The 25,992-nt window shown below is 45.5% G+C and overlaps 1 protein-coding gene across 2 annotated transcripts in view; it reads right to left on the bottom strand.

Annotated features, from left to right (window-relative positions):
- GOLM1 (golgi membrane protein 1) overlaps positions 1-25,126 on the bottom strand; it is a 115,080-nt gene extending 89,954 nt beyond the window's left edge. The window contains exon 1 of one of the 2 annotated variants that reach the window (XM_077248944.1): positions 24,955-25,126. The gene's annotated coding sequence lies outside the window, so the exon portion shown is untranslated. The remainder of the gene's footprint in view (positions 1-24,954) is intronic. The other variant, XM_077248946.1, reaches the window with a different exon arrangement.
- Positions 25,127-25,992: the final 866 nt, after the last annotated feature.

Here is a 25,992-nt window from a genome sequence, read left to right as displayed (position 1 = left end):
GTGGTTAATTCTGGTTGGCTAGAAGTGCTTACAGCCTGTATATCTGTGCATCCATTTACATTTGAAGTTGCTGTATTGATTGAATTCAAAGAGCATTTTGAACCTGCATAGTCAGAGGTTGCAAGAAGGAGAAACCCAAGGAGGAATGTGTAGAATGACCAGTATTGCGACATGATATACCCAGACCTTGTGCAGGTTTGGTCACTTGATTACCAAGTTCTCTTGAAATGGGGCCATCAGAATGATTCTGATTACAGAAGGGAGGCAAATCTTTTCTTTTAGTTATAGCACCGCTAATGTTATTATTGGAATTCTGAGTATGGAATTTCTTTTTGCCTATTGGACGCTTAGATTTTGAAAAATTACGCTCACCACTGCCAGTGGGATGATCTTCTGATTTAAATAGATCACTTTCAGAATAATCACAAGTAGATTTTCTATTATCTTTCCCTTGCCTAGAGTAAAGCTTTTGATATTCTGTACCAGTTTGGAAATTGTTAAGATCCCTAATGAACTTTTTTTTTTTGTTTACGTTCTTTGACAGAAACTTTAACCCCTTAGTGACGGAGCCAAATTTTTCAAATCTGACCAGTCTTACTTTATGTAGTAATAACTCTGGAACGCTTGAACAAATCCCAGTGATTTTGAGATTGTTTTTTTCGGGACACAATATACTTTATGATAATGATAAATTTAGGTCGATATGTTTTGTGTTTATTTATAAAAAATATCAGAAATTTGAGAAAAATGTTAAAAAAATAGCAATTTTCAAACTTTGAATGATTATCCCTTTGATCCAGATAGTCATAGCACAGCAAAATATTAATAAATTACATTTCCCTCATGTCGGCTTTACATCAGCACTATATGTAAAATGTTATTTTATTTTATTAGCATTTTAGGAGGTTTACAAATGTAGCAGTAATTTTTCATTTTTTCAAGGAAATTTACAAAATTTATTTTTTTTATGACTTATCCATATTTGAAGTGCCTTTAGGGGTCCTATATATTGGGAAACCCCCAAAAGTGATACCATTTTAAAAACAGCACCCCCTTACATATTGAAAACGGTTGTCAGGTAGTTTATTAACCCTTCAGGTGCTTTTCAGGAATTAATGCAAAGTGGTATGACAGAAATGAAAATGTGTATTTTTACCACCTAAATGCCTGTAACTTCTAAACAGATTACTACAGCTGACAGACTCTAAGGCCACAATTTGGTCTTGAAGTGCCATGGCAAACATCAGGACCACACAATCATGATCTGAGGGATAAAGAGGAAGCCCCCACACTCTGTTAACCATTTATAATGATGTAGTCACTATTGACAGCAGCATTTAAGGGGTTAAACAGATTTGAACTGTGCAAAAACTGATCGTGGCTGATACAGCAAGTTGTCAGCTATAGTGCACAGCCGACAGCTGCAGGATTGTCACCTGTATGGGGAGGCTATATTCTTATATCTCAGGTCAGTTAAAAGGCGTATTGGCTGTCATTAAGGGGTTAAAAAAAAACAAAAAAAAAAAAAAAACCAACAACTACATTTTCCTGCAATTTAATGTCAAGACAGTTAAATTCTGGATTTGTAGCAAATGACTTTATTTGCTCTATTTCTTTTTCAAGAGATTGATTAATTTAAAAAAATATTCATTCGGAATCTAATAAATATATAAACATCGGCAGCGAATTTTCATTTAGAAAATGTTCCCAACCTTTCAGAAATTCCTGATCCTCTTGGTTTGAATTGGATAAAAAAATAGATTTACAAAGACCCCGATATTTCTCAAATAGAGACTAGTGTATCTAAACTCACCACCTCCCCATCAAGATCTAGCATGTGTTTTAAAATAAACTCTGGAAAACTAGATGAATCATTTTGACTATCAGGGATATCAGACTTAGAAAAACAAACAAACTGTATTTCTTCTGCTGATAAATCAAAATTAATTTGTTGTGACAAGAACCCAACATATTCTTATTAGGAAGAATAGAGGGTTACAATAAATCCAGAGTCCCCGAGATTAAGTTTGACGATAAACCAGGTTATGTAATAATAGTCTTGAATATACAATTGCCGGACAGATGACATGGGAGGGGTATATAAATAGAAAAAACTAGGAGCGGACCCAATTAAAAAGACACCTCAATAACACGACATTAAAACTTAGCTTTTATTATGACCTATAAAATATACCGTATATACTCGAGCCAACCCGAGTATAAGCCGCGGAACCCAAATTTTACCACAAATAACTGGGAAAATTTATTGACTCGAGTATAAGCCTGGTATGCATTGTCCCATCTTCCCCATTCCTGGTCTGCACGGCCTCCTCATCCCCATTCCTGGTCTGCACGGCCTCCTCATCCCCATTCCTGGTCTGCACGGCCTCCTCATCCCCATTCCTGGTCTGCACGGCCTCCTCATCCCCATTCCTGGTCTGCACGGCCTCCTCATCCCCATTCCTGGTCTGCACGGCCTCCTCATCCCCATTCCTGGTCTGCACGGCCTCCTCATCCCCATTCCTGGTCTGCACGGCCTCCTCATCCCCATTCCTGGTCTGCACGGCCTCCTCATCCCCATTCCTGGTCTGCACGGCCTCCTCATCCCCATTCCTGGTCTGCACGGCCTCCTCATCCCCATTCCTGGTCTGCACGGCCTCCTCATCCCCATTCCTGGTCTGCACGGCCTCCTCATCCCCATTCCTGGTCTGCACGGCCTCCTCATCCCCATTCCTGGTCTGCACGGCCTCCTCATCCCCATTCCTGGTCTGCACGGCCTCCTCATCCCCGTTCCTGGTCTGCATGGCCTCCTCATCCCCATTCCTGGTCTGCATAGCCTCCTCATCCCCATCCTGGTGTGCATGGCTTCCATCCCTATCCTTTTATGCATGGCTCCCATCCCTATCCTTGTATGCATGGCTCCCATCCCTATCATTGTATACATGGCTCCCATCCCAATCCTTGTATGCATGGCTCCCATCCCAATCCTGGTATGCATGACTCCCATCCCAATCTTTGTATGTATGGTTCCCATCCCTATCCTGGTATGATTGACCTCCATCAAAAAACAATAAACCATCCTACTTGCCTTTCTGTGCTCCCTCGCAGTGTCTTGTTCCGATGCCAGCAGGTGCTTTATGCTTGTTAGCAGCGCATGGCAGGGACATCATGCACTGCGCACCAGCAAAGCATCGCTGCCAGAATACTCACAGCTCTCCACGCCGGAGCTAAGTGCGTGGAGGGCAGTTAGTATTCATTGCTATTAAGTAGTGGCACAGTGTCAGCTGCCGGGTGGTCACATGTGCCCGCAACTTAAGAGAAATGAATATTCACCTCTCTCCACGCCTATGGGAGCTGGCTGCTGCGGCTGACACTTTGCACGCTATTACAGAGTAATTAATATTCACTACCAGTGCAGTGAATATTTCTCTTTAGCAGCGAGCATAGGCTTTAGCCACAGCAGCCGGCTCCTGCCTCTTGTGACCCGCTGCTGTTCCCCCTACACCTTCTGGACACCTCACTCAAGTATAAGCCAAGGGGGGTGTTTTCAGCACAATAAAAATGTGCTGAAAAACTCGGCTTATACTGGAGTATATACCATATATCTGTATTAAGGCGATGGTTAAAATTGTTATGTTGTCTGCCTTATGTTGTAATTAGTATACAAGTGAAAGTTGAATAAATAGCAAAATGATAGCACTCCGGGGTGTCATCTTTATTAGGCAGAATAGAACATGAAAGAGTTGCAGCACATGTCCCCTCCCCCCCCCCTCCCCGTCAATGTCTAATCGCAAATGTGGCGGGATGGATTTATCGATTAGGCATATTGAATCCAGGCGGTCTGATTGAGGGATTCTCATATGGCACATTGTCTTCTAACTGGTGGCAGAAAGGAACAACTGGGGAACAGTGAAATACCTCTAGTTAGATTAAGGCTACGTGCACACGTCAGGATTTCTTGCAGAAATTTCCTGAGCAAAACTGGACATTTTCTGCAAGAAATCTGCATGCGTTTTTTTTCCAGAGATTTCCCAATGCAATAATATAGTGGGAAATCCGCCAAAAATCCGCAAAATTAATGAACATGCTGCGTTTTTTACCGCAATGTATTTTTCACGGAAAAAAACGCAACATGTGCACAAAAATTGCAGAATGCATTCTAAATGATGGGATGTATGCATTTTTAATGCGTTTCTATAGCGAAAAACCGCAGAAAAAAGCGTGTGCACACATCCTTAAGCAACAATTTTTGGCTTCAACAGTGCAGGAGAAGAGTTTGTTTTAAGCACCCTATTCACTGCAAATAGCTGTCACCAATGGATGATTCGGCCAGCAGCTATCTTGCCCGATTCTCCCATACATATGAGCACTCACTGACGATCGCTCCTGTCATAATAAAATAAAGATCCACAGCCAAAATCGGAATCCTAACCCTATCCTTACCTTGCCAGATATTTGTTTGGGGGCTCCAATATACATTCCACTACTGGCAGAACCAGTCCATATTGGTAGGTTTGGCTGACAATAGTTTAAGGTGTGTTAGGCCCCTTTCACACATCAGTTTTTTGCCATCGGTCACAATCCGTCGAATTTTGAAAAAAAAAACCAAACAAATCCGGCGACTGATGCTGCCGGATCTGTTTTTTCCTCATAGACTTGTATTAGGGACGGATTGCGATGGATGGCCTCATGTTTCATCCGTCGTTCGCTGGATCCATCGAAAATTGTTTGTCCGGCGGGAGGAGACAGCGGACAAAGTAACGTTTTTTCTGCACATCGAAAAAACAGACAGCAACGTATCCGTCGCCGTCCCTTGTTTGCTCAAATGGAAGCCTATGGGCGCCGGATCCGTCAAATGACGGAATCCGGAGACAGATTCCATTTTTTTAACTGAGCATGCTCCGATTTATTTAGGATCCAATTAGCCAGATCCGCTAGTCGAATCTGTCAAAAAAATGAATCCGCCGCGTCAGTTTTTCATAATCTGCGAAGGATCCGTTGAGCCAACGGATTGTGATTGATGGCAAAAAACTGATGTGTGAAAGGGGCCTTAGGGCTATTAAGCTAAGGTACCTTCAAAATCAATTAACTCATCAAGCTGGACGTAAACAGATACAGAAAGCACAGAGTGTTGCTAAATGTGTAGGTCAAAGTGACACACAAGCAAATTGGAGCGTTTGTAATAATAAATTAGAAATAAAAGGACGTTAGAGACAATGTGCTCAGATACACTTAGTAATAGAATCACCCAACAAGCAGGTCTGGTCTGTATAAATTTCATCTACTGTTCCAAATACCTGCCAGGAATGTGGTTTCACAACACAATGCCATATTTACAGGGCTGAACTGACAAGTCAAACTGCCATTTGACATGTCGTGCCAGAAGGCTCTCCCATTCTCCTTTGTTCCGCTGGTTGTTTGTTCTTATACATAAACTAGATGGTGGCCCGATTCTAACGCATCGGGTATTCTAGAATATGTATGTATGTATGTAGTTTACAGCCACGTAGTATATAGCACAGCCACGTAGTATATTGCCCAGGCACGTAGTATATTGCCCAGGCACGTAGTATATAGCACAAAGATGTGGTATATAACACTGCCCATGCAGTATATAACACAGGCCATGTAGTATAGAGCACAGCAATGTAGTATATAGCCCAGCCACGTAATATATACCACAGCCACGTAATATATAGCACAGCCCATATAGTATATAGCACAGAGATGTAGTATATAACACTGCCCACGCAGTATCTAACACAGCCCACGTAGTATATAGCAATTTGGGCACCATATCCCTGTTAAAAAAAGAATTAAAATAAGAAATAGTGATATACTCACCCTCCGTCGGGCCCCCCCGGATCCAGCCGAGGCATTTACCGATGCTCCTCGCGACGCTCCGGTCCCAAGAGTGCATTGCGAGACCGCTACGTCGTCATCTTGCGAGACCGCAATACATGGACCGGTCAACGGAGCGTCGCGAGGAGCGGGAAAGGCCTCGGCTGGATCCGGGGGCCCACGGAGGGGGAGTATATAATGATTTTTTATTTTTTTTATTATTATTTTTAACATCAGATCTTTTTACTATTGATGCCGCATAGGCAGCATCCATAGTAAAAAGTTGGTCACACAGGGTTAATTGCAGCTTTAACGGGGTGCGTTACACAGCGGCATAATGCGGTGTAACGCAGCCATTAACCCTGTGTGAGCGCTCACTGGGGGGGGGTATGGAGCAGGCACAAACGGCAGGGGAGTAGGGAGCGGCCATTTTGCCGCCGGACTGTGCTCGTCGCTGATTGGTCGCGGCAACATGGCCATGACCGATCAGCGACTTGGCATTTCCGTGACAGAAAGACAGACAGAAGGACAGACAAAGATGGAAGTGACCCTTAGACACTTATATTAGTAGACTAGATGGTGGCCCGATTCTAACGCATCGGGTATTGTAGAATATGTATGTAGTTTACAACCACGCAGTATCTAGCACAGCCCACGCAGTATCTAACACAGCCCACGCAGTATCTAACACAGCCCACGCAGTATCTAACACAGCCCACGCAGTATCTAACACAGCCCACGCAGTATCTAACACAGCCCACGCAGTATCTAACACAGCCCACGCAGTATCTAACACAGCCCACGCAGTATCTAACACAGCCCACGCAGTATCTAACACAGCCCACGCAGTATCTAACACAGCCCACGCAGTATCTAACACAGCCCACATTGTATATAGCAATGTGGTCACCATATCCCTGTTAAAAAAAAGAATTAAAATAAAAAAATAGTGATATACTCACCCTCCGCCTGCCCCTCGGATCCAGCCGAGGCGTTTACCGATGCTCCTCGCGACGCTCCGGTCCCAAGAGTGCATTGCGGTCTCGCGAGATGATGACGTAGCGGTCTCGCGAGACTGCTACGTCATCATCTCGCGAGACCGCAATGCATGGACCGGTCACCGGAGCATCGCGAGGAGCAGGAAAGGCCTGGGCTGGATCCGGGAGTCCACAGAAGGCGAGTATATAATGATTTTTTATTTTTAACATTAGATCTTTTTACTATTGATGCTGCATAGGCAACATAAATAGTAAAAAGTTGGTCAAACAGGGTTAATAGCAGCGTTAACTGAGTGCGTTACACCGCGGCATAACGTGGTCCGTTAACGCTGCCATTAACCCTGTGTGAGCGCTGACTGGAGGGGAGTATGGAGCGGGCACTGACTGCGGGGAGTAAGGAGCGGCCATTTTGCCGCCGGACTGTGCCCGTCGCTGATTGGTCGTGGCTGCTTTGCCGCGACCAATCAGCAACTTGGGATTTCCGTGACAGACAGACAGAAAGACGGAAGTGACCCTTAGACAATTATATAGTATATTACCTTTTGTATTGATGACATGTCATACAATGTAGACAGCTGTATGTGCTCCTCCTTCTCTGCACAATGAACTCTGCAGAGGTCACAGAGCACGCCCAGAAAATTCTCCCATGTTACGCCCAACGGTGGCACAAGTGCATTTGTGGACCCACTGTGCCACAAGACCAGGCCTGCCTAGGAAGGGGCATAGCTAAACAGTTAACAGGTGTCCACTGGAGCTCCTCACGGTGGAGACTGACTGGGCTGCAGGTTGCGGCCAGGTACCACTCCTAGGTAGATCCTGGTACTACAGCTGCTGACCCCAGGGGTCTGGTTCGCTGACAGGGACTAGGATACTGAATCAGGCAGTAGCCGTACTGGGGACCATGGTTCAGGACACTGGCATCACCAATGACCAGGGGATTTTGGGTTCAGGATACTGGTTGCACAAATGACCAGTGGACCTCACAACTGTACTGGTAGAACACCAACTACCTAATGACTCAACTCGTTGCTTGGCGATTCCCTAGAGGAGTCTTGTATTCAGGATGACTCCCAGATTTTGGCCGGGAGCCATCTTGCAGGTGCACTACTTATACTAAATGCCTGTCAGCTACAAGCGGAGGGCATTTATTATATGAGAGCGCTGCCCCTTTACGAGCAGGGGAGCGCGCACTAGGGGATACATATACACACTTAGGTTATACATAGTTATATATAGTTATACATTTCCTACCCTATAGATGCAAAAGCGTTGTGGTTCCCACTACAGCCATGGAATCTAGCTAGGTTAAGGAGGGAGCTCTGGGTCATCCATAAGCTCCTCTGTGAAAAACACAGAATGCCAATGAATTGCTGTGGCCACCAACACAATAATGAACAATGCCATAATTGCTGCTTTTTCTTATCCAATCTCTTAAAAAACGTGATAAAACTATTTTAACGTATCTCAAAAAGGTACCACAAAAAAAAAGCTCATTTTGCACAAAACACAATGAACACATTTAAACCATGCATAGAGTGAAAAAAAGAAAATTCAAAGCAATGCCAAAATTGCTGTCTTTTTATTCCAGCCTCCCCAAAAAATGTAAAAGCGATCAAAAAGTCATATTTATCCTAGAAAGACACCATTAAAAATGTAACAGATACAGCAGAATCAATTACGGTACTTTTTCAAACTATCTTACAGCTCCTCTAATATTTTATTGCTCTGCTCAATGTAAAGTGGACGGTCCTTTAGTGCTGCCCATGGAACCACTGTAAAATACATTTCCCACAACCACCTGCTTCTTACCCAAGCTCCTTGCTCTTCCCATGGTCTCATCCAACTGCTCTGTGATCTGCTTGGGACCCCCGGGACACAGCTGATAGGAGAAGACATGATGCAGTGCATAATCTAATATATAAAGCTGAATGTGTGTGTGTGTGTATGTATGTATGTATGTATGTATGTCCGGGATTGGCATCTGAACCGTAGCAGCTACAGCCACAAAATTTTGCACAGTCACACGTCTGGACCCCGAGAGCGTCATAGGCTATGTTGTGAGGTGAAATTTTAACCCCGCGCTTTCCAATTCACCAAACAATTTTGCCCCTATCTACATAATGGGGAAAAAGTGAAAGGAAAAGTGTTGGAGGCGTCGCAGCTACAGGCACAAAATTTTGCACAGTCACACGTCTGGACCCTGAGAGCGTCAAAGCTATATTGTGAGGTGAAATTTTAACCCCGCGCTTTCCAAGTCACCAAACAATTTTGCCCCTATCTACATAATGGGGAAAAAATGAAAGGAAAAGTGTTGGAGGCAAATTAACAGCTGCCAGATGTGAACAAGGGGGACTTAAAGAATGACAGCGATGGCACCAAAGAGTATATACTGTACAGTTGCTAAGGTGGGGCCCCAACATGGGATAATCACACCACCACGGGGATATGAACACACACACAAAATGCGCCACACACTACCACGTGCTCGAACACATATACCACCCTCAGTGCACATTTCACCACACATACACCAACCTCGCCACATAAAAGTAGAAACACAAAAGTCGCCGCTCAAAACTCGCCACGCGCAAAACTCTCCACATGCAAAACTCGCCACACGTGCAAAACGCGCCACACGCAAAACTTGCACACGCAGAAAAATTGCCACACGCAGAAAAATTGCCACATGCACAAAAGTTGCAACACATGCAAAAGTTGCCTCACACAAAACTTGCACATACTCAAAAGGCACCACACATAAAACTCGCCACGCGCAAAACTCGCCATGCGCAAAACTTGCTGCACACAACTTGCTACACTAACCTGTCACATGCAACTCGACACACAAAAAGTTGCTACACGCACGTCGCCACACAAAACTCATCTCACAAAAGTCCCTACATGCATGTCGCCACACGCAACTCAACACACACAACTTGACACACGAAACTCGCCCTAAAACACACACAAGTCTGGTATCCTTCAAAAATAAAAATCTGATTAATAAGCAGACAAACTACAAGAGCAACAAATGTACCATATAGGAATCCGGCAGCTGTCAGTCACATGACCAGTCTATTATGTGTATGTGTGAGCTAATATATACTGCCAGGGGGTGGGCTTACTGTTGGCTGGGGATTTATCAGGCTGCCATTTTAGCTTACAAATACTGAGGTAAAAATACTGACCAAATAACGTGTGAACGAGGGCTAATACAGGAGGAGATGGCATACAGCTATATACTATATACAGGAGATGACACACAGGTATATACTATTTACAGGGGAGATGACACACAGGTATATACTATATACAGGAGGAGATGACACACAGATATATACTATATACAGGAGAGATGACACACAGGTATATACTATATAGAGGAGGAGATGACATACAGGTACATACTACATACAGGAGGAGATGACATACAGGTATATACTATATACAGGAGGAGATGACACACAGGTATATACTATATACAGGAGCAGATTACCTACAGGTATATAGTATATACAGGAGGAGATGACACAGGTATATGCTATGTATAGGAGGAGATGACATACAGGTATATACAGGAGATGACACACAGATATATACTATATATAGGTGAGATGACACACAGGTATATACTATATACAGGAGATTACATACAGGTATATCTAATATATAAAGCTGAATGTGTGTATGTATGTATGTGTGTATGTCCGGGATTGGCATCTGTACCGTCGCAGCTACAGCCACAAAATTTTGCACAGTCACACGTCTGGACCCCGAGAGCGTCATAGGCTATGTTGTGAGGTGAAATTTTAACCCCGCGCGTTCCAATTCACCAAACAATTTTGCTCCTATCTACATAATGGGGAAAAAGTGAAGGGAAAAGTGTTGGAGGAAAATTGACAGCTGCCAGATGTGAACAATGAGGACTTAAAGAATGAGAGCGATGGCGACAAAGAGTATATACCGTACAGTTGCTAAGGTGGGGCCCCGACATGGGATACTCACCACACACGGGGATATGAACACAAACACAAAATGCGCCACACACTACCACGTGCTTGAACACATATACCACCCTCAGCACACATTTCACCACACACACACACCAACCTCGCCACATAAAAGTCGAAACACAAAAGTCACCACTCAAAACTCGCTACATGCAAAACTCGCCATATGCAAAACTAGGCTCACGCAAAACTCGCCACACGTGCAAAACTCACCTCATGGAAAACTCACCTCATGCAAAACTTGCACACACAGAAAAATTGCCACATGTACAAAAGTTGCACCACATGCAAAAGTTGCCTCACACAAAACTTGCACATACTCAAAATGCACCACACATAAAACTCGCCACGCGCAAAACTCGCCATGCACAAATCTTGCTGCACACAACTTGCTACACTAACCTGTCACATGCAACTCAACACACAAAATGTTGCTACACGCATGTCGCCACACAAAACTCATCTCACAAAAGTCGCTACATGCATGTCGCCACACGCAACTCAACACACACAACTTGACACATAAAACTCGCCCTAAAACACACACAAGTCTGGTATTGTCCTTCAAAAATAAAAATCTGATTAATAAGCAAACTACAAGAGCAACAAATGTACCATATAGGAAATACGGCAGCTGTCAGTCACATGACCTGTCTATTATGTGTATGTGTGAGCTAATATATACTGCCAGGGGGGAGGGCTTCCTGTTGGCTGGGGATTTATCAGGCTGCCAATAGCAACCAATCACAGCTCAGCTTCTATTTTGCTACAGTTAATTAACCTGAGCTCTGATTGGTTAATATAGGCAACAAAGACATTCTCAGTATAACAAAGCTAATATATGTTGTGAAATGCTTCTATTTGCTTAGTTTTTGCCTTTTAATAATTACATTTCTATCTATTTGTTTTGTGGTTTTTGTGTGCAGAATAAATTTTTGTTAACACATTCTATTTTGCTAACAGCAGTCATTAACCCGGGCGAAGCCGGGTAGTACAGCTAGTCTAATATATAAAGCTGAATGTGTGTGTGTGTGTGTGTATGTATGTATGTATGTATGTATGTATGTCCGGGATTGGCATCTGAACCGTAGCAGCTACAGCCACAAAATTTTGCACAGTCACACGTCTGGACCCCGAGAGCGTCATAGGCTATGTTGTGAGGTGAAATTTTAACCCCGCGCTTTCCAATTCACCAAACAATTTTGCCCCTATCTACATAATGGGGAAAAAGTGAAAGGAAAAGTGTTGGAGGCGTCGCAGCTACAGGCACAAAATTTTGCACAGTCACACGTCTGGACCCTGAGAGCGTCAAAGCTATATTGTGAGGTGAAATTTTAACCCCGCGCTTTCCAAGTCACCAAACAATTTTGCCCCTATCTACATAATGGGGAAAAAATGAAAGGAAAAGTGTTGGAGGCAAATTAACAGCTGCCAGATGTGAACAAGGGGGACTTAAAGAATGACAGCGATGGCACCAAAGAGTATATACTGTACAGTTGCTAAGGTGGGGCCCCAACATGGGATAATCACACCACCACGGGGATATGAACACACACACAAAATGCGCCACACACTACCACGTGCTCGAACACATATACCACCCTCAGTGCACATTTCACCACACATACACCAACCTCGCCACATAAAAGTAGAAACACAAAAGTCGCCGCTCAAAACTCGCCACGCGCAAAACTCTCCACATGCAAAACTCGCCACACGTGCAAAACTCGCCACACGCAAAACTTGCACACGCAGAAAAATTGCCACACGCAGAAAAATTGCCACATGCACAAAAGTTGCAACACATGCAAAAGTTGCCTCACACAAAACTTGCACATACTCAAAAGGCACCACACATAAAACTCGCCACGCGCAAAACTCGCCATGCGCAAAACTTGCTGCACACAACTTGCTACACTAACCTGTCACATGCAACTCGACACACAAAAAGTTGCTACACGCATGTCGCCACACAAAACTCATCTCACAAAAGTCCCTACATGCATGTCGCCACACGCAACTCAACACACACAACTTGACACACGAAACTCGCCCTAAAACACACACAAGTCTGGTATCCTTCAAAAATAAAAATCTGATTAATAAGCAGACAAACTACAAGAGCAACAAATGTACCATATAGGAATCCGGCAGCTGTCAGTCACATGACCAGTCTATTATGTGTATGTGTGAGCTAATATATACTGCCAGGGGGTGGGCTTACTGTTGGCTGGGGATTTATCAGGCTGCCATTTTAGCTTACAAATACTGAGGTAAAAATACTGACCAAATAACGTGTGAACGAGGGCTAATACAGGAGGAGATGGCATACAGCTATATACTATATACAGGAGATGACACACAGGTATATACTATTTACAGGGGAGATGACACACAGGTATATACTATATACAGGAGGAGATGACACACAGATATATACTATATACAGGAGAGATGACACACAGGTATATACTATATAGAGGAGGAGATGACATACAGGTACATACTACATACAGGAGGAGATGACATACAGGTATATACTATATACAGGAGGAGATGACACACAGGTATATACTATATACAGGAGCAGATTACCTACAGGTATATAGTATATACAGGAGGAGATGACACAGGTATATGCTATGTATAGGAGGAGATGACATACAGGTATATACTATATACAGGAGATGACACACAGATATATACTATATATAGGTGAGATGACACACAGGTATATACTATATACAGGAGATTACATACAGGTATATCTAATATATAAAGCTGAATGTGTGTATGTATGTATGTGTGTATGTCCGGGATTGGCATCTGTACCGTCGCAGCTACAGCCACAAAATTTTGCACAGTCACACGTCTGGACCCCGAGAGCGTCATAGGCTATGTTGTGAGGTGAAATTTTAACCCCGCGCGTTCCAATTCACCAAACAATTTTGCTCCTATCTACATAATGGGGAAAAAGTGAAGGGAAAAGTGTTGGAGGAAAATTGACAGCTGCCAGATGTGAACAATGAGGACTTAAAGAATGAGAGCGATGGCGACAAAGAGTATATACCGTACAGTTGCTAAGGTGGGGCCCCGACATGGGATACTCACCACACACGGGGATATGAACACAAACACAAAATGCGCCACACACTACCACGTGCTTGAACACATATACCACCCTCAGCACACATTTCACCACACACACACACCAACCTCGCCACATAAAAGTCGAAACACAAAAGTCACCACTCAAAACTCGCTACATGCAAAACTCGCCATATGCAAAACTAGGCTCACGCAAAACTCGCCACACGTGCAAAACTCACCTCATGGAAAACTCACCTCATGCAAAACTTGCACACACAGAAAAATTGCCACATGTACAAAAGTTGCACCACATGCAAAAGTTGCCTCACACAAAACTTGCACATACTCAAAATGCACCACACATAAAACTCGCCACGCGCAAAACTCGCCATGCACAAATCTTGCTGCACACAACTTGCTACACTAACCTGTCACATGCAACTCAACACACAAAATGTTGCTACACGCATGTCGCCACACAAAACTCATCTCACAAAAGTCGCTACATGCATGTCGCCACACGCAACTCAACACACACAACTTGACACATAAAACTCGCCCTAAAACACACACAAGTCTGGTATTGTCCTTCAAAAATAAAAATCTGATTAATAAGCAAACTACAAGAGCAACAAATGTACCATATAGGAAATACGGCAGCTGTCAGTCACATGACCTGTCTATTATGTGTATGTGTGAGCTAATATATACTGCCAGGGGGGAGGGCTTCCTGTTGGCTGGGGATTTATCAGGCTGCCAATAGCAACCAATCACAGCTCAGCTTCTATTTTGCTACAGTTAATTAACCTGAGCTCTGATTGGTTAATATAGGCAACAAAGACATTCTCAGTATAACAAAGCTAATATATGTTGTGAAATGCTTCTATTTGCTTAGTTTTTGCCTTTTAATAATTACATTTCTATCTATTTGTTTTGTGGTTTTTGTGTGCAGAATAAATTTTTGTTAACACATTCTATTTTGCTAACAGCAGTCATTAACCCGGGCGAAGCCGGGTAGTACAGCTAGTTTCTAATAAAATACATTGTACAGCGAGGTTGGGCGCAATCATGTACGTAAACAAACAAAGTAAGGATTCCCAGCTAAAGAAGAATAGCAGGTACCTGCTGAGCATGTGCTACAGGAAAACGGGCAACCATGTGGATAAAAATCCCTTACACCAGCGTTGTAAGAGGGCGATATCAGGATAAAGAAGCACTTTTGGAAATCTACTTTATTGATTAATGTTAGAATATTAAAGGGGGGAGCGTGGCCTGCACTCGGTACATGCAAGACGTACATTCACTGAGCTCCTCCTGGAGATCTAAGGCTAGTTTCACACTAGCGTTTGTAGCAGCTGCGGACTTCCTCCGTGAAGCCCTGCCCTCAGCCGCACCTCTGCCGCTAGCTCCACCTATTTCTGCATGCGGCCGGCATGTGGCCTGCGTACCTAGCTTTAACATTAGGTACGCAGGTCGTGCGGCTGTATGCGGATAATTCCGCATGCGGCGGAGGTGCGGCCGAGGGCGGGGCTTCACGGAGGAAGTCCGCAGCCCTCCGCAGCTGCTACAAAGGCAAGTGTGAAACCGGCCTTACAAAGCGATTAAAGAAAAAAGGGACACATTTGCTGTATTTTGGATCATAGGACCCTCTTATACCAGCCAGTGTGGATTATAACTTTCCGTGACTTCAAAATGTCCAAGGTTACCCTTAAGGCTATGTTCACACTTTGCTGCGGATCCGCTGCGGATTTGACGCTGCGGATCCGCAGCAGTTTTCCATGCAGGGTACAGGGTCATTCCATGTCAAGTGAACCAATGATTTTTACCACTATATCTTTAATTCTTTTGAGATTTTGTTATTTGGTAATAGTGTGTCAGAGAATGCAAAATGTGAAGAAAAAAAAAATTCTAGATTTTTTTTTTATTTTTTATTGATTTTCAAAGTTCGGAAAAAGTGCAAATTTCGGTGTTGCCTGCCTTTACATTTCTCCCCATAACTCAGGCTAGAAAAGAGATAGAGAAACAAAATAAACACCATTCTTCTCAGAACAGTACAGGCTTTCACCAGATATGTCACAAGAGTATCTTTGATAATAATTTACCTATGCGAACGCAAGCGCAAAACTTTAAAATGCATTTCCGAAAAAAAACGTTTAATTTAAAAATTTCAAAAACTGCACATGTGCCTGCTATGCTCCTATTCACATCTGTACCAAAATACAAGATGGGATCATGATGGGATCATATTTTAAAAAATAAAACTATTACAGTGTCAGTTCAAAATCTTGATTTCAGATCTGTTCAGCCTGTGGTCTAACAGTGTGAGGTCTATATTTACCAAATAATCCATGATTGTTAGATATTCCTGTATTATTTTATTATGTTACCACATAGAAGCAGGAGAGGACAGAGGAGAAGCTTTGTTAGGGCTGAGGATGACCAGGGGTAGACGGTGACTGCAGAGCAGATGACAGGCCGGCAGCTCCAGCCTCCAGAGGCCATATTCACACCAAATCTTATCACCCAGGCCACTCCTCAAATGGAGGGAGAAAAATACTCTTAACATCCAGTTCATGTATTGTACAAACCAGGACTACAAAGAGGAGGAGGAGAGTTTGTTATAACAGTTACAGGAAGCAGAACCCATCGCAGGGACTCAGCAATACCGGACTGTCATCCCATGTAGTGGAAATAAAGACAGTGACGTCCATGACGTGGTAGAAGGCGGCACAAGATCGGCCATGGATGACAACTGGTGATGTGACCTGTGAATATGATTAGCGCTGGCGGCTACTGGACTCTCCAAAGATTGTGAAAATGAAGACGTAGAAGTGACTTTTCTGCACCTTCTGGTCCAGCGCCGTCCTTTGTGTATCCAAGAAAATCAGACATTGTAAAAGTGAGCAAAAATCAGATATAACTCAGGTGGAGCCGAGCACCATGACAGCCGCACATACTCTGACACAGAAGGAGACGGCCATTGCTAGTGAGCGCTTATGGGCAAGATGACATTTCACCCACTAGAAGGGACACATTGATAACAGGCCAGTGTATAAACCTACTATTAATTGTTTGATTAGTTCATATTTTATAGAAAGAGGATTTAACTACTGGACTATTCTTCTTAAACACTTCATAAATGACATGTTTAGTGATATAGTAGAAAAAAAATTGTTCCATGTATAAATAGGTGGTAGAAATATTGGTTCTTTTAATCTTGTTTTTAACATAATTAGGACGAGACTGTATTTAGAAAACCACACGAGGATGTGATCACCTTTTATCTTTTGGCTTGTTCAATGAATTCAGGTTGAAAATGCTGCGCAAGTTGTGTTATGATGATTAAGATGTATTTATTCTGGCACTTCAGTATTTGTTTTTTGTGTTTCTTTATTGTTACATATAAATGTTGAATGCAGTAAGTTGTAATTTGAAAAGAAAAAAGGAAGAAACTCACACAAACATAAAATCAGATGATTCAAGGCTTAAAAAAAAATACAAATGTGATAGATCCCAAGTTGAATCCCTGAACAAATATAAACAAGGACACGAGTAACACACATGCATGTTTTCACAATTTTAAAACATACGTTTTTTTCAGAATTGCGCATCAAAATTTTTAATTTGATTTCTCCAAAACAAAATATAAAGAAACATAGTCTTGTGACATATCAAATGAAAGCCAGTACCGTTCTGAGAAAAATGATGCCTCTCCCACCTCTATATCTTAGTTCTAGCCCGAGATATGATACAAAATGTAAAGCCATACCAGGCCAAAATCCACGCTTTTTCAAAACTTTAAAAATCTGTAAAAAATTAACTGATGAAGAAAAAAATTCTAAACTTTTAATTTGTAATTAACTAAAGTTGTACTTCATAAAAACAAAAAATCAAAACAATCTAAAGATGTAAGGTAAAAAAAATATTCATATTTGGATCACTTGATATGGAATGACCCTACAGTACAATGTTACCCTATGGAAAACAAAATCCGCTGTTCCCACTTTGCAGAAAATCCCTTTAAAAACCGCGCGGAATTGCTGCGGAAAAAAAGAAGGAGCATGTCACTTCTTTCTGCGGATTCCGCAGCGGTTTTCAACATGCACCAATAGGAAAGTGCTGTTGAAAACCCGCAGAGGAATCCGCAGAAGAAACCGCTGCGGTTTTTCAATGCGGTTTTTCCAAATCCGCAGCAAAATCTGCAAAGTGTGAACATGCCCTAAGAAGTCTGGAGTCTGCAACCATGGCTCTCATGTGGAGGGTAAGACTAAGGCTACATTAACACATCAGGTTTTTACCGTCAGGCACAATCCGGCGACTTTTGAAAAAAAGGATCCGTTTTTTTTCCACAAGATCCGTTTTTTTAACATACAGTTGTATTAGCACCGGATTGTGCCTGGTGGCCACACGTTTCATCTGTTTTTTGCCGGATCCATCAAAAAAGCTGTTTCCGGTGGATAGAGAAAACGTACAGAGGAACGTCTCTCTCTCTCTCTCCCCGTACCAGGAAGTCCAGACTCTATCCCCGGATTAATTAAAAAAAAACAACAACAAAAAAAACCCGGTTCCGTTGCATCAGTTTTTCACCATTTGCAAAGGATCCGTGTTTTTCAAAAATGCAACGGATCCTGCCTGACGGCAAAAAAAACCTAATGTGTGAAAGTAGCCCCCCCCCCCAAAAAAAAGAAAACACTCTGCCCAGAGGTTTATACCTTCCCCAGCTAATGTCTCCAAAGCTATCCAGCGCTGGCAGCCCTGCTCGTTTACCTCAGCACCAGCCTCTGTCCCCGAGAACTGACAAGCAGAGAGAAGCCGGACTGAAAGGTCTCTGCTCGCCAGCTTCTCCTGGGTCTCCCAAGTGTACTGCTCCTCTGGGGACCTTGGGCAGGAGAGGGAGCCTTCTCAAACTCCTTAGCCAAGGGCTGGGGATGAGATGTGCTCCCTCTGTAGCCCATAATGGCACAAGCCATTAGAAGAGGAAGAGTTAATTGTCGCATCGCAACTGAAACTCCAGAGCAGCCTCTACAGCTCTGGCATTAAGAGACCACTGCAAAATGTCCAGTTTGTCGGATTTTTCGCTTTATAGGTATATTTTTGAGTAAAATGTAAATTGTTCATTTATTCTATAAACTACTGACAACATGCCTCCGAATTTCCAAGCATATCGTATTTTTTTTTTTTTTTCTGAAAAGGAGAAGTGGTCAAAATTTAAAAAAAAACAAACAGTGCTTTCAGACCTCAAATAATGCAAAGAAAACAAGTTCATAATCATTTAGAAACAACAATACTAATGTTTTAACTCAGGAAGAGTTCAGAAATCAATACTTTGTGGAATAACCATGATTTTTAATCACAGCTTTCATGCGTCTTGGCATGCTTTCCACCAGTCTTTCACACTGCTTCTGGTGCAAAAATGTAAGCAGTTCTTCTTTGTCTGTGACTATCCAACTATCCATCATCCTCTTGATTACATTCCAGAGGTTTTCAATGGGGTTCAGGTCTGGAGATTGGGCTGCCCATGACAGGGTTTTGATGTGGTGGTCTCTTAATTTTTGCTAGAGCTGTATTACAGGGGACCCTGTGCATGGAGAGAAGCGGGGCCAGACCACCTGGCACTCATCTGGTGGCAGGTCCTGCTCCACTACAGCCCTTAAAATCAGGGCACAATAGAAATAAAGTAATATAGGAATGGGCGCACCATGCAATGGCACCAAAAACTGCAGAGGGTGCACATGGCATGATATGCTCCTCTGCAGTGAATACTTTAACCCCTTTCTGACCTCGGACGGGATAGTACATCCGAGGTCAGATCCCCTGCTTTGATATGGGCTCCGGCAGTGAGCTCGCATGAAAGCCGCTACATGTCAGCTGTTTTGTACAGCTGACATGTGCCCGCAATAGCGATGGGTGGAATCGCGATCCAACCGCCGCTATTAACTAGTTAAAATGCTGATGTCAAACGCTGACAGTGGCATTTAACTACCACTTCCAGCCATCGGGCCAAAATGAGAGCATCGCCGACCCCCGTCAAATGATCGGGGGTCAGCGATGCGTCGGCATGACAACCTGAGGTCTCCTTGAGACCTCTATGGTTGTTGATGCCGGCTTGCTGTGAGCGCCACCCTGTGGTCGGCGCTCATAGCAAGCCTGTAATTCAGCTACATAGGAGTGATGATCGCTCCTATGTAGCTGAGCCAATCCAGATGTGCCAGATTCTAGCTTCCCATGGAGGCTTTTGAAGCATGGCAAAAGTAAAAAAAAAAATAAAAAAAAATTTAAAAGATATGAAAAAAAAAATAAAAAAAATATAAAGTTTAAATCACCCCATTCGCCCCATTCAAAATAAAATAATATTTTTTTTTATTTTTTTTTTTAAACTACACATATTTGGTATCGCCGCATTCAGAATCGCCCGATCAATAAAAAAAAGGATTAACCTGATCGCTAAACGGCATAGCGAGAAAAAAATTAGAAACGTCATTATGGTTTTTTTGGTTGCCGCGACATTGCATTAAAAATACAATAATGGGCAATCAAATTAACGTATCTGAACAAAAATGGTATCATTAAAAATGCCAGCTCGGCACGCAAAAAATAAGCCCTCACCCAACCCAAGATCACGAAAAATGGAGACTCTAAGGGTATCGAATAATGGTGCAATTTATTTTTAAGCGAAGTTTGGAATTTTTTTTCACCACTTAGATAAAAAAGAACCTAGACATGTTTGGGGTCTAAGAACTCGTAATGACCTGGAGAATGATAATGGAGGGTCAGTTTAGGCATTTAGTAAACCTTAAACCTAGCAAAAAAGCCAAACAAAAAACAAGTGGGGGATTGCACTTTTTTTGTGCAATTTCACTGCACTTGGATTTTTTTTCCCCATTTTCTAGTACACAACATGGTAAAACCAATGGTGTTGCTCAAAAGTACAACTCGTCCCGCAAAAAATAAGCCCTCATATGGCCGTATTGACAGAAAAGTAAAAAAGGTATGGCTCTGGAAAGAAGGGGAGCAAAAAACAAAACCGCAAAACAGAAAAAAGCTGGGGTCATGAAGGGGTTAATGTAATTACCGACAATACTCTAGCAGATATCTGTTCCCACAATTACTATTTAATATTTAGGCTGGGGCTACATGGTGTCTTGGGCAGCAACAGAGGTAGAGTGGCAAAAGTTCGCTGTATGCCTCTGCTACATCTCAGCATTTTGCAAGTGCAGGTACCGCAACAAGGAAGTGGCAAAAGTCAGAACAAGATGAATTTTTTCTGACTTACTTACTGCAATACCTTATGGTGCGGTGCAACCTGTATCTCAGACCAAGTTGATGTAGCACCCAGTAACATACCAATCCATCCATAGGTAGAGGTAGTTATAAAACAGATTACCACTCCTTAAAAGGGTTGTCCATGCTTATCACAACAGTTTGCAGTGAATTGAGAGCGTGTCAATTTGGAATGTGGCTGGGAGTGTGCGTATCACATACTTGCCATCATATGACGGCTTGGTCTCATCGCCGGCAGCAGACACTCCTCTGAGTAAAACACTTTTTTAAAATCCCCCATACGGTCCCAGAAATATGGGCCTCTTTATTCAGTGCAAATTTTTACGGTCTTTTCCTATGGAGTGTGGCAAATAGGTTTAAAATTTAGAGTAGCCTAAAGACACATTCCCCCCCCCACCCCCCAGAGAATCATGTGAGCCACCCGTCCTTGTAAACGCCATAAAAATAAGCACTAAATAAAAAACAGAACTGGGACCTTAGGGTGAATACAAAATAAAAACCCAACACTGAATATTCAGGGGTACAGCGAGAATCTAATAACTAAGACTGCCCACTTATGACCTGGTACCAGGCCCTCTTTACAGATTTTCACCCCTCAGTGATTGGAGAAGCGATCATATTCATGTGCGGCACGTCATCGCTCCAAGAAAGCAAACCAAGATCACTGACCCGGGTGGATCATTAGTGCTAAAGTGAAGGGGAGAGTGGGGGGGTACAACTATTCCATGAGACCTCATTTTGTTTTGCAATTGCTCTAATCCTACACAACCTCTCTAAGTAGTGAACCTCTCCACGGCCAGATTACCAGCACGGGGGTGGGACTGTGAAAACAGCATGGAAGTGTCTCAACACTGGCTATGTAACAGGCGGACAGCACACATCCTGCTTAACCATTACCTGGCTGTAAACTGTGACTGCCAATCAAACCCGCACCTGTATATATGGCCCCGGTACATCACCTGCACCTGACACACCTGCATACATGCATATGGCAGCGCCTTATTGTCACCAAAGTGGCTGATATCAGGAGTTATAGGAGGCACGGTGTGCGGAGCTCCACAAAGGGACGGTCCCATGACACTTGGCCACACAGTGCTGAGGATGTGGGGGTCACAGTGCAGAGGAGAAGGAGGAGGAAGTGGGGGTCACAGTGCAGAGGAGGAGGAGGAGGATGTGGGGGTCACAGTGCAGAGGAGGAGGAGGAGGATGTGGGGGTCACAGTGCAGAGGAGGATGTGGGGGTCACAGTGCAGAGGAGAAGGAGGAGGAAGTGGGGGTCACAGTGCAGAGGAGGATGTGGGGGTCACAGTGCAGAGGAGGAGGAGGAGGATGTGGGGGTCACAGTGCAGAGGAGGAGGATGTGGGGGTCACAGTGCAGAGGAGGAGGATGTGGGGGTCACAGTGCAGAGGAGGTGGATGTGGGGGTCACAGTGCAGAGGAGGAGGATGTGGGGGTCACAGTGCAGAGGAGGATGTGGGGGTCACAGTGCAGAGGAGAAGGAGGAGGATGTGGGGGTCACAGTGCAGAGGAGGAGGAGGATGTGGGGGTCATAGTGCAGAGGAGGATGTGGGGGTCACAGTGCAGAGGAGGATGTGGGGGTCACAGTGCAGAGGAGGATGTGGGGGTCACAGTGCAGAGGAGGAGGAGGATGTGGGGGTCACAGTGCAGAGGAGGAGGAGGAGGATGTGGGGGTCACAGTGCAGAGGAGGAGGAGGATGTGGGGGTCACAGTGCAGAGGAGGAGGATGTGGGGGTCACAGTGCAGAGGAGGAGGATGTGGGGGTCACAGTGCAGAGGAGGAGGATGTGGGGGTCACAGTGCAGAGAAGGAGGATGTGGGGGTCACAGTGCAGAGGAGGAGGAGGGGGTCACAGTGCAGAGGAGGAGGGGGTCACACGGTGCTGAGGAGGAGGATGCGGGGGTCACACGGTGCAGAGGACGAGGATGCGGGGGTCACGCGGTGCAGAGGAGGAGGAGGGGGTCACAGTGCAGAAGAGGAGGATGCGGGGGTCACACGGTGCAGAGGAGGAGGATGCGGGGGTCACACGGTGCAGAGGAGGAGGGGGTCACAGTGCAAAGGAGGAGGGGGTCACACGGTGCTGAGGAGGAGGATGCGGGGGTCACACGGTGCAGAGGAGGATGCGGGGGTCACAGTGCAGAGGAGGAGGAGGAGGGGGTCACAGTGCAGAGGAGGAGGAGGAGGGGGTCACAGTGCAGAGGAGGAGGAGGAGGGGGTCACAGTGCAGAGGAGGAGGAGGAGGGGGTCACAGTGCAGAGGAGGGGGTCACAGTGCAGAGGAGGGGGTCACAGTGCAGAGGAGGGGGTCACAGTGCAGAGGAGGGGGTCACAGTGCAGAGGAGGGGGTCACAGTGCAGAGGAGGGGGTCACAGTGCAGAGGAGGGGGTCACAGTGCAGAGGAGGGGGTCACAGTGCAGAGGAGGAGGAGGAGGGGGTCACAGTGCAGTGGAGGAGGAGGAGGGGGTCACAGTGCGGAGGAGGAGGAGGGGGTCACAGTGCGGAGGAGGAGGAGGGGGTCACAGTGCAGAGGAGGGGGTCACAGTGCAGAGGAGGGGGTCACAGTGCAGAGGAGGGGGTCACAGTGCAGAGGAGGGGGTCACAGTGCAGAGGAGGGGGTCACAGTGCAGAGGAGGGGGTCACAGTGCAGAGGAGGGGGTCACAGTGCAGAGGAGGGGGTCACAGTGCAGAGGAGGGGGTCACAGTGCAGAGGAGGGGGTCACAGTGCAGAGGAGGGGGTCACAGTGCAGAGGAGGGGGTCACAGTGCAGAGGAGGGGGTCACAGTGCAGAGGAGGGGGTCACAGTGCAGAGGAGGGGGTCACAGTGCAGAGGAGGGGGTCACAGTGCAGAGGAGGGGGTCACAGTGCAGAGGAGGGGGTCACAGTGCAGAGGAGGGGGTCACAGTGCAGAGGAGGGGGTCACAGTGCAGAGGAGGGGGTCACAGTGCAGAGGAGGGGGTCACAGTGCAGAGGAGGGGGTCACAGTGCAGAGGAGGGGGTCACAGTGCAGAGGAGGGGGTCACAGTGCAGAGGAGGGGGTCACAGTGCAGAGGAGGAGGAGGAGGGGGTCACAGTGCAGAGGAGGAGGAGGAGGGGGTCACAGTGCAGAGGAGGAGGAGGAGGGGGTCACAGTGCAGAGGAGGAGGAGGAGGGGGTCACAGTGCAGAGGAGGAGGAGGAGGGGGTCACAGTGCAGAGGAGGAGGAGGAGGGGGTCACAGTGCAGAGGAGGAGGAGGAGGGGGTCACAGTGCAGAGGAGGAGGGGGGGGTCACAGTGCAGAGGAGGAGGGGGTCACACGGTGCTGAGGAGGAGGATGCGGGGGTCACACGGTGCAGAGGAGGAGGAGGGGGTCACAGTGCAGAGGAGGAGGGGGGTCACACGGTGCTGAGGAGGAGGATGTGGGGGTCACACAGTGCTGAGGAGGAGGGGGTCACACAGTGCTGAGGAGGAGGGGGTCACAGTGGTGAGGAGGATGTGGGGGTCACACAGTGCTGAGGAGGAGGGGGTCACAGTGCTGAGGAGGAGGGGGTCACACAGTGCTGAGGAGGAGGATGTGGGGGTCACACAGTGCTGAGGAGGATGGGGGGGTCACACAGTGCTGAGGAGGAGGATGTGGGGGTCACACAGTGCTGAGGGGGGGGTCGCAAGGTTCCTGTATCTCTCACAGGCCGCCTACCACCCCCAATGGCCGCACTTTTGTCAGGATAGTCCGCAGCACTCACCTCGGCTGGCGTCCTCGGCGCCCAGCTCCGGCTCCCTCAGTGACAACACCAATGCAAACGTGTACTCCCTGCCCCAGTACTCGGCGCCAGCCGCAGCTGCTCACTTCGTTGCCAGGCAACCAGCAGTCAACCAGCCAGAAAAGTGCAGGGAGGAAGAGGAAGTAATGAGGCTGGAGGAGGGCGGGGAGCCGGGCGGTAGGTGCGAGCTCAGGTAGGAGGAAGGGAGAGGCCATGGCGAGAGACATCCACGTCATATGTGCCTGGACAGGCAGGAAAACAGGAGTCTGTGCTGCTTCAGAGCCACTGCTGCACCTAGTAATACACAGCAGCGCCACCTTGTGGCATGCAATAGGTAGTACAGCAGAGGGGTCTGGCACACAGTCGCTCTATTTCTGGAACTTTTTTGAGGAAATGACACCAAAATCACATTGAGATCGGTTGTGTTGAAAATGTTTTTAAATACACTTATGTATTTTTGATTTTTGCAAAAAAAAATTTTAATGTGACTATTTCATTAATTGTTAATATTTATTATTATTATTTTTATTATTATTATTATTATTATTATTATTATTATTATTACTGCATTTACTCCATGGCGCTTTACATGTGAAAAGGGGTATACGCAGGGGCGGATTATAATAGGGTCAATCTGGGTGGTAGCCCAGGGCCCAGTGGTGTGGGGGGGGCCCTGGGCTACCGCTCAGATTGCCCGCCGGCATCAGGGCATTACTGCCCTGACTGGCGTATGGGCCCGGAGGGGAGAGGGGGCCTGCATCCGGCCCCATCTCATCTGCTCACCATGCCCCTACCGGCGCTGCGGCAGTTAAACGCTATTGATGTGCGGCCGCACCCGCACGTTAATAGTTAACAGCCGCCAGCCAATCGGAGGCTGGCAGCTGACGTCAGCTGCAGGGCGCACGTCGCCGGCGTCTGATGTCATTGTCAGTTGCCGGCGAGTGCGCGCTTCAGCTGTGAGGAGGGAGCTTCGCCGAAGGAGCACGGACAGGTGAGAAGAACTTTGTTTTTTTTGCGAAC

The sequence above is a fragment of the Ranitomeya variabilis genome, chromosome 1, assembly GCF_051348905.1.
Source record: "Ranitomeya variabilis isolate aRanVar5 chromosome 1, aRanVar5.hap1, whole genome shotgun sequence".
NCBI lineage: Eukaryota > Metazoa > Chordata > Amphibia > Anura > Dendrobatidae > Ranitomeya > Ranitomeya variabilis.
The sequence above is the reverse complement of the archived record's forward strand: the minus strand, read 5'-3'. Positions and strand labels throughout refer to the sequence as shown.